This window comes from Monodelphis domestica, chromosome 5 (assembly GCF_027887165.1).
Source record: "Monodelphis domestica isolate mMonDom1 chromosome 5, mMonDom1.pri, whole genome shotgun sequence".
Classification (NCBI taxonomy): Eukaryota; Metazoa; Chordata; class Mammalia; order Didelphimorphia; family Didelphidae; genus Monodelphis; species Monodelphis domestica.
The window spans coordinates 258,313,641-258,323,883 of NC_077231.1; positions in this window are offsets into that span (position 1 = coordinate 258,313,641).

Genomic DNA, 10,243 nt, shown 5'->3' on the forward strand with positions numbered 1-10,243 from the left:
TCTATCATATAACCTGCCATCTGGGGGCCAGGAAAGAGAAGGAAGGAGGGGGAGAACATGGATAGCAAAGGGTCAGAGAAGGATTATTAAGAATTGAATCTACATGTGAATGGGAAACATATAATGAAAAAAGACCAAAAAATTTTAAAAAAGGAAATAAAGTTGTTCAGTCCCGGCTGACTCTTTGTGACCTCATTTGGGGTTTTCTTGGTAAAGATACTAGAGTGCTTGGCCATTTCCTTCTCCAGCTGGTTTTTTACAGATGAGGAACTGAGGCAAACAGGGTTAAGTGACTTGCCCGGGGTTACACAGTATCCGCACCTGGTTTGAACTAGTCTTTCTGACTCTAGGCTTGGCACTGTATCCACTATGCTGCGCAGCGGCCCACCTGGCACATGGTAGGCGATAAAGATGACTGAGACATTCCAGTTTTTTGCTTATCTTTAAAGTCATCTCTGTATAAACTAAATTTATAAGGAAGAAAGAGGCATTGCTTGAAACTGCAGTCTGAGAGGTTTGAATGAGGAAGGTTAGATTTCCTGGCAAGGTTGCAATAATTGAGTAAGGTAAAAAACTTAAGAAGATAGAGGAAGTTTCTTCTCTACAGTTGTTGCTTTTTTTTTTAACCCTTAGGAATCAATACTGTGTATTGGTTCCAAGGCAGAAAAATGGCAAGGGCTAGGCAATGGGAGTCAAGTGACTTGCCCAGGGTCACACAGCTGGGAAATGTCTGAGGCCAGATTTGAACCTAGGACCTCCTGTCTCTAGGCCTGGCTCTCCATCCACTGAGCCACCCAACTGCCCCACCCTAAGAGGTGTTGGCCACACACAAAGTGTCATCTCATCTCTGGGCCCCTGAAAGGCCGTGCCCCCCTCCAAGCTCAGTCCGAATTCAAATCCACCTCTTTCACAAGGTCTCAACAGATTCTCCCACACGTGAGTGATCCTTGCTTCTCAAATTGCTTTGTATTTATTTTGTATTGACTTATTTTTGTTCTTATTGCTCTAGTATGCTCGAGAATTCAATAAGAGCTTGTTGAAAGGGCAATAGAATACCACCCGAATGTGACCCTTATCCATGACTTCCTCCAAGCTTGCCTAAGGGTGGAGAGTTTCTTGCAACATACCTGCACTTCTCGTCTTCTCTTGGCATATCCAGATATAAACTATACGTAATTTTCTTTAATGACGTTTTCTCTGCAGTTCCTTTTCTAATGCTTTGACTGCGATGCATTAAAGCTTGCTCATAACCACCATGCATCTTCAGAAACATTAGTTCTTCCATGACTTACAGCCATCCCAAATGGGAATTTTGCATATAGTAACAATGAGCATTGAAGTATGTTCTACTATATAAGCTACTGAGCGACTGCAACTTTGACCTCAGTATGGGCTGTCAAAACTGAGATACCTCCTAGCTTATAAAACTGCTAAGCTTGACATTTTCCATCACCATCCGTGTACCACCAGTTTTGGCTGGTCTGCTTAGATTTTTTCACATCACTGGCAGTCACTACAGTGAAAGGCTTTGTAATAGTTAAAAATTAGGGGGGACTAAGGCAGAAATTAGTTTCTCTCTGTAAGGAGTATTATATTTTTATGAGGTTTATTAAAGATTAAGGATTAAAGAAAATACAGGATAAAAAACACGTGCCTAGGCCAGAGAGGCCTAGACCAGATAATCTCACATCATGGAAGAGCCACATCTGCTCCAAAACAGAAGTCCAAAAGACCCCTCAGTAGGCGGAGAACTCCTTTAAATAATCATTTGTGTTCTCGCCTAGGAGAGAATTCAGTGTGATTACAAAGCACTCTGGGGAAGTGGAGCAAAGGATTCTGGGGATTGGAATCCTGGATTCAAATCCACTTTTACAGCTTCTATTTTCATTGCCAGGGCTCTTGGTCTCTGCTGAGGGTATCCTTTAATATGAATATCTGATGCATCCTAGAATAGTGGGGAGTGGGCTGGCCTCTGGCTCCTACTAGCTGTGTAAGCATGGGCAAGTCACCTATTAGGCAAGTGCCTGAGATGACAAATTATAGATGAATTGCTGAATTGGTGGATGGATTTTTCATACGAAGAGATGTCAAACGTAGCCAGTAGACCAATTACAACATTCCCAAGTGCACTGGAACCAGGTTAAAATGTAATTGGGAAATATTTGATAGAAAAAATGAAAAAAACACAAAACATAACATTATATTTTTAAAGTAAATCAAAGGGCAGCTAGGTGACTCAGTGGATAGAGAGCCAGGCCTAAGGATGGGAGATCCTGGGTTCAAATTTGGCCTGAGATACTTCCTAGCTGTGTGAACCTGGACAAGTTACTTAACCCCATGTGCCTTTACCACTCTTCTTGGAGTCAATATTTAGATTCTAAGGCAGGGTTTAAAACAAAAACAAAACAACAAAAAAACTAAGTCAATATGCTCAGGCCGGGATCCTTATGTAAGGATTAGTAGGCCTCTGTTTCTATATGAGTTTGACATGCCTGCCTTAAACTAATGGAACTACCAGTACAGACCATCCCCTGAAACAAGCAAAATATGAAATGGTTAAGGGAAAAAAGGTTTCTGAACATTATGATTATTAAGCAATGTATGATAATTGATTAACAAATCAGACCCAAATTCCGTCCTCAGTTTAGGACTAGACCCCAAATATAGAGGAAGGTAGACTTTCATAAAATAAAAACAATTAAATAAGACCAATTAATTAAAAGGAAACAATACAAAATTAAGTAATCTGATTTCTAATTGAATGAAAAATTAGGGACTTTCCAAGTGGAGAGAGAGAGAGAGAGAGAGAGAGAGAGAGAGAGAGAGAGAGAGAGAGAGAGAGAGAGTATGTGCAATTCTCTAAATTCTGTCCCACTCCTCCCCAAGTATCTGTAAACAATCAAAGAAACATGGAAACAATAATTGATCATGGGGACCAGTTTTCAGATAAGACATGGGTTGCTTAAGATATAAAATTACAAGAACATTCCTTCCACTCATCTTAGAATCTGACTGCGTTTCTGGTCAACATAAGCTAGGTTCATGGTTAAGGGTCTCTAAACAGCAACCATAGAGGGTTCAGTTTTCCAGCCACTCAGGGCTAAAGTCAAACAACAAAATAAAATTTTCTCCTGAATCTCACAATTGAATAAATTTTTCTCCCAAGACAGAATTTGAACTAGATCCATAATTTAATAGAAAGGGAACTAAACTAGCTTCAGAATTAAGTGACAAAATGGAGCCAGTGTGGTTAACTCAATTCCCACAATTAACCACTTGTTGTCATAATCCCCTGACCCCCAACTTCCACTTACCCCAAAACAGCTGGACTAGGAAAGGAAGTATTATATTTGGCATCAGATGATTCAGATGACTTTGGACAAATTATTCAACATCTTTTGGTTTAGTTTCCTTATCTGTATGTAGCAGGATTGTTTTACTCATTACAAGCACACTGACTTTCTGACATAGTTTTAATCTGTTCCACTGGCTGCTGAGGTAGGAAGTTGTGGCAAAGGATTTTGAATCCTTGTTACATGTAACATGAAAGAGTTGAACTAGGTAGCCTATGGGGTTCTAGCACTAATTCTGTATTCCTAAGATCTTTTTATAGATTCTACAGAAGAGTTACTAATTTTTTTAATCATAGTTTTACAAAATTATTCTCAAAGACATTACTCAGCTGCCCAGAAGTAATGAGATTCTTATTAATGAAACTAACTTGAAAGTTAACTTGTTTCTAAAACTTTAGGTTAGTGCAAAAATCACCCAATGCTGATTGAGATAAAATGGGGAATTTAAAAAAGCAGAAGCATGATCATTTTGAGCAGTAACCACACCGTATAATCTACTGTACTTTTGATGGCTCATAATGAGCATGCTTTTTTCAGGACTAAAGCTGGTAGCACTAAATCTATGATCCTTGGTTTTCTAGCTACCATATTGAACCAATTGCAAAGTCTTGTCAGTTCTACCTCTGCAATATTTCTAGCAGCTGTCTCCTCCTTTGGGGTGCCAGAGGCACAACCCAGCATGGAATACTGCAGGCACATGGAAGGTGAAGCAGGGTGGATTTTGGAAAAGAGGTGAAATCAAGAGATACATCAGAATAGTTTTCAACAAATGATTCCAAATGAGGCAAGCACATTTATATTTTTATTATAGGCATCAGCACTGCTTGGCACAGTCTGGGTACTAAATAATTGCTGAATGACAACAAATTGTTTATTAATAGATTAGGAATTATATATTATTCTAAGGAGGAAAGCTGCAATATTTGGAATTCTAGATTTGTTAAAGGGGTTGATGTTAGCATTTGCCCTTTCTGAGTCTTTCAAAGCACAGCTGCTGAATTCTCAAAAGACTGCTTTGTGTACTTTTTCCATCTTGGGAATTCAAAAAAATGCGACAACTGCACTTTCTTTTTTTTTTTTCGGTGACATATTTGAAGCCAAAAACCATTAAGTGTTTCTTTTAATAATTCTTTATAAGGAAATTTAAATTCTTGTTATTTTAGGACTGATTCTTTAAAATGATAACAAAAGAGGACCATTTTTCTTTCAAGATAAACATATTATAATTTGAAAATTAGTTTTTCCTGCTTTATTAACTGCTATTGCATATGAAATAGTTAATTTGTTCCAACTGCAGAATTAAAGACTGTCGTTCAGTATTTTATGTATTTTTATTTACAATAGGATTGAAGATCTTCATTGTTGTCTTTATTTTATTATTTAGTATTTTAATAAGGTACTCACGTAAATACTTCCAGAAATGATTGCTTCTAATGAAACTCATGAGGAAAATACCTCCTCAAATCAATCTTCGACTTCATGCAAATATAAATTGTAAAGAAAGTCATTTTTAAAAGAAAAATTTACAAAATGCATGTATCACACAAAAATTTATTACGTATCTTCTCCATGCAATGCATTGTGTTAGGCGTGGTGGGAAATAGGAAGGAAGTAAAAGATAGTTCTTTCTCTTTGGGAGGTTGTAATCTCAAAGGAAATGGGATAGGGATAAAATTATCAGAGAAGAATTCAAAGAAATATACTTTGATAGACAAGTATTGATTTTGTGCTACTAAATAGACAACTGTTGATATTCTAATCAGAAGGGAGAGATGGTGTGGCGTACAGAGGAAAGAAGGCTAGTGTAATATAGGCCAATAAGGGAGGTTATACCCACCTAAACTGGTGAATTGGGGAGAAAGAAAGGGTTGAGAGAATGAGGGGGAGAAGAGGTTGATCTTCCTCTCTCTTCCCCTTGGTGAAGACAACCTGAATTTGTCTTCCTGAGGGACAGAATATGTCTCCTCCGACAGTGGGATTGGGAGTGGAGGTTAAGGACTGGAGGAGAGGGCCTTAGGGAAATGACCCACTGCCTCTCTTCTTGATTTTAGTTATGTAGAGAGAGGCAGGATAGATTTTCCTGTCTCTGGATCCTCCCAGTACCCCAACTACCACTTTTCCCTTTAAGATCTGAGTTCACTCCTCAGCCCTGGTCTTGAGCTAGTCCTCCTCTTTGGGGAGAGGTATGGTTCTCCCCAAATCTTCAGTTCCCTTCTTTGGTGTCAGAAAGTAGGCAGACTTGATCTAACTAATAACACTTTAACCACACAGGGAAGGGAAATTGAAAGTTGGGTAAGGAAAGTAGGTAGCAGGAGCCCCTAGAGACTGGCATACTGACCCCCTCCAAATCTTGGGGGTCCAGGCCCTCAGCCTTGACCCCTCTTCTAGTTAGCTGCTGGTTGTCCCTACTCTTGAGCTAATCTGATTAAACTGCTGGAGTTCTGGACAAATTGGGGATAGAGAGGTGGATGGCTTCTTTCAAAGTCCAATCTACAATGAGATGAGCAAAAGACTTCCAGGGATCACTAGGAAGCAGTTGGTATCCAGAGAGAGATCTCCAGCCTCTGAGATCCTCTTGTCAGGCTCTCAGGTGAAGGAGTGAGTTGAAGTGGTAGTTTTGAGTTCTACTCAGTCTCTGTGCTCACCCTGGAGTCCCTTCTTTTCTTCCCCCATATGGGCTGATTCTTGCTTCATTGGATCAGATTTCCTTCTTTTGCATCTTTCTCTCTTTTGCAAATTCTTCTCTTACACTAGATTTGGCATTAGAAGCCATTTTAGTCTTCTGGGCCTCAGCTTCTTTATCTGTAGAGTAGCTAGATGTGATGACCTTTAAGGTTCCTTTTCTTACAATGAATTATGGTCCTATGACTTTACTAGGCTTAAGAGTTTGAACTTCATTCTAATTCAATTCTATAGACATTTATTAAGTTTTTACATATATGCACATATAATATTTTATGCATATGAATTTATCCACACATGAATATTTGAACACACAAAATATACAACATGGGTCTACATGTACACATATAGACATGTGCACATGTATATTATATCTTACATGCATAAAAGAAATTATGTCATGCCACATGTAAATATATGTAGAAATATGAATATATGTCTACATATGCACATGATATTTATAGCATATAATATATGCAAATATTCTTCTATACATATGTAATCAGTTGGGCTACATAAATTAGAACAAAAATATAGTCTCTGTCCTCAGGGAATTTATAACCTATGGGAGAAAAAACACAAATATGTACATTTAAAATATAATATATTAAGTACATTGGAGAGGTGTGAACTGAAGACTGTGAATTCAAATGAGAAAGAAATGCCTTCTGGATAGAGGGGCTTAGGAAAACTTCTTGAAGGAGATGATACTGGAACTGGGCCTTGTAGAGCTGGTAGGATTTTTACAGTTGGAAATATGAGAAGGTAAGTATATTCCAGGCATGCAGGGCAGACTGTTAAGTGAATGAAACTGGGAAACAGTTAATCAAGTTTAGTTACCAATTGTCTGATTTGTTAGTAAAGGAGATGTGTAAAGGGTGAAAATATGGCTGAGACTGAATGTATAATTAATTTAGGTCGCCAAGGTTTTTATTTATAAAAATCCTAATGAAAAAACCCAAATAATAAAATACCCAAGTCAGCTGCCAAATTTTATGGTGATTTAATTGATATAGTAGAGAAGATGAAGAAGAAGGAGTAGGTTTTTTCTCTCCCTCTCCCCCCACCAGATTAGTATCAATCGGGGAGATCAGGAGATAAGGGAGTAAGGGTTTGGAGTATGAAGGAGGAAGGAATCAGCCTGACCTCCAAAGGGGCTCAGCTAAGATGCCCGAACCTGAAATCAGCTCAAGGGCAAAACCCACCACCCAACACTCCAAAATGTTGGAATGCTTAGCATGCTGCCAGCCAGAGTCGTCTCTCTGGGGAAAGAGAAAGAGGCAGGAACTGACTGTGTCTTATATGGATGTTTTTACATCACTTTTCTGCATCTCATCTGTACCAATGAGGACTTAGCTTGACTTAGAACAGCCCAGAGGTCTGTCCTTTTTTTGCACATGTCTGTTGAAGGCCATCTCCTCAGATAATTAAATCTTGAGTTTAATGCAGACCTTAAAAATCTTGTTAAACTGAGTAGGGTGGAGATTGTAGAGTTTCCAAGACCTTACTCTGTTATTCCAAGTATCTCCATTGTTGCTGATCAGGAAATAGCTAAATCACATCTTCTAAAGAATGGTCTGATTAGGGTAGAATAGTTTTAAAATTCACAGATGTATGAGCAAAATGCTGGGAAGGATGTTGTGAAGAGAGACTGTGGGGGGCCTTAAATGTTAGGCAAAGGATGCCACTGACACATTTGGAACTAAGATTTAAAATGATCAGTTGTACATGAGGAACATTATGATAGCAGTGGTGTGTAGAATAGTGTGGATGAGATAAAGACTAGGGCAAGGAGATTATAGCAATAGTCTAGAGCCTAGCTTTCTAGTAATGTTTCAGATATATATGTATATGTGTGTATACATAATAAGAGGGGAGAGGTGGGAGGAAGGGGGAGAAGGAGACAGAGAGAGAGAGAGTACAAGTTTGAGTATACTCAGTGGCAATGTGGATGAAAAGGAAAAGAAATAAGTGAATTTATTGCAAATTTGGGACCTGATTGGGTATGGGGATTGAGGAGGATTAAGGATTAAAGAGTCAAAAATGAGTTTTCAATTTTGGTTTTCTGAAAAAATGGCAAAGCTGTCAGAAGAGATAGAGGAGGTAGGGGGAAGTGTTTAGGATTAGAGATGATGAGTTTATTTTGGATAGGCAGCTTTTAATGACAGTAACTATAGGTACAGAAATTATTTCCTTCCTTTGGACAACACTGTAAATTGAGAATCTATCTGCCAATTGAAAAGCAAGAAATTTAACTTTTTCTTTTTTAATCTATGAAAAAATAGTTAAAGGATGGGAGGGAATATTTATACAGAGGTAAAATGGTCACTGTTTGATCAATCTTGGTTCTGGAGGGCAGATATGAAATGTACTTCCATACTCCTGATGGACAGGTAAGAGACTATTAGAAAGATGGAATTTACATATGGTTGTACCTTACTTTTTCTTTGTGGGAAGGGTGGGTTCTATTGGAGAGGTCACACAGCCAAGCCAGTATACTAGGAAATGACTGGAGTACAAAAGATAACATAATTAAATAAAAATTAAAGGTTTCTTACCCTACTTTTATTGAAATGGTCCCTTAAAAAAAAGTATGTCAAATTTATAAGTAAAATATTCAAAAATATGAATTCACATTAAAAATAACTAGGCTATATATTTTTCTTGTGGAAAAGTAAATCCAAAATTCATAAGCTTTAGGAGTTTATTAAAAATTAAACAGTAAAGGTCTTTTTGGTGACTAATATTCCCTTCCTAATATAGCACAAAAATTTGTTGCTGTTGTTCAGTTGTGTCCCACTCTCTCTGTAACCCCATTTGAGATTTTCTTTGAAAAGATATTGAAGTAGTTTGTTATTTCCTTCTGCAACTCATTGTAAAACATGAGGAAATGAAGGCAAACAAGGTAAAGTGACTTACCCAAATCACAATACTAGGAAGTGTCTGAAGTTGTTCTTGAATTCAGGTCTTCCTGACTCCAGGCCTGGCACTCTATCCATTATACCACCTAGCTGCACATAGCACAGAAAAGCATTCCGTAAATGTTTATTTCTTGAATTAGAACTGGTTTAGTTTCTGGTTTTTAAACATCTTCTTCAATTAGCATATACATATATAAATAATAATTCCATTTTTAATAGCCTTTTAAAAAATTACCACTACATGTGCATCATTTTTAGCTTCTAAAATTATAGAAATTAAGTCTATATGATTTTGTTGTGAAAACTATTAATAAAATTAATTTATTAACATGATAGAATTCTAGGGTTAGAAGAAACCTTTGAGATAAACTGTTCTAATCTATATTTTTTAGAAATAAGGAATTTGAGGCCCTATTGACATGGTGACAGTTAAAAAGCTGGATTGCAAATTCACTCTAGACTCCCATTTATAAGGATGATATTAGAAATTAAGTCTTGTTATATTAGTTTAGAGATAATAAATAGAGAAGCTGGCTTGAGAAAGAATTGGAGTTTCAAAAAGAGCTGAGACAGAGTGTCAGTTTTAAGTCTAACAGTTTTTCTGTGGCAGTTGGTCTCTGGCAGTTGGCAGAGTCACTGACTCTCTGAGGATTTAGAGGAGGAAACATCTTTCTCTCTCTCTCTCTCACTATCTGAGGTAGAAGGAAAGGAGGGAAAGACCTGAAGGAGCTAAGTCTTTTGCTTTTCTTTTTAAACCTTTATCTTCCATCTTGGAGTCAATACTGTGGGCAGAAGAGTGGTAAGGGCTAGGCAATGGGGATCAAGTGACTTACCCAGGGTCACACAGCTAGAAAGTGGCTGAGGCCAGATTTGAACCTAGGACCTCCCATCTCTAGGCCTGGCTCTCAATCCACTGAGCTACCCAGCTGCCCCCTTGTGTTTTCCTTTTCTAACTTAGGAAACAGTAGTGACTATCTATTGCTGTTTTATAAATTGGTTTATATCTGAGAAGACCAAAGAAAGACTTGGTCTTTGGTTTGGATTCTGAGTCTGCTAAGGCTCAGAGTCCTAACTTGGTTCTTATTGAAACTCAGTCAGCTAGCCTTTGTTATTTTTATAACTTGGAGATGAAGTTAATAATTATGAGGATAATAGTGTTAGTTTATTTAGAATAGTAAAAATTTGGGTTAGTCAGAACAGGAAGGATTAGTGTAGCCTGTGGAAACAGGAGAAGTGGTTCCTTGTGGAACCAGGGAGTTTTATTTGGGTGGAGTTAGAATTCCTTAG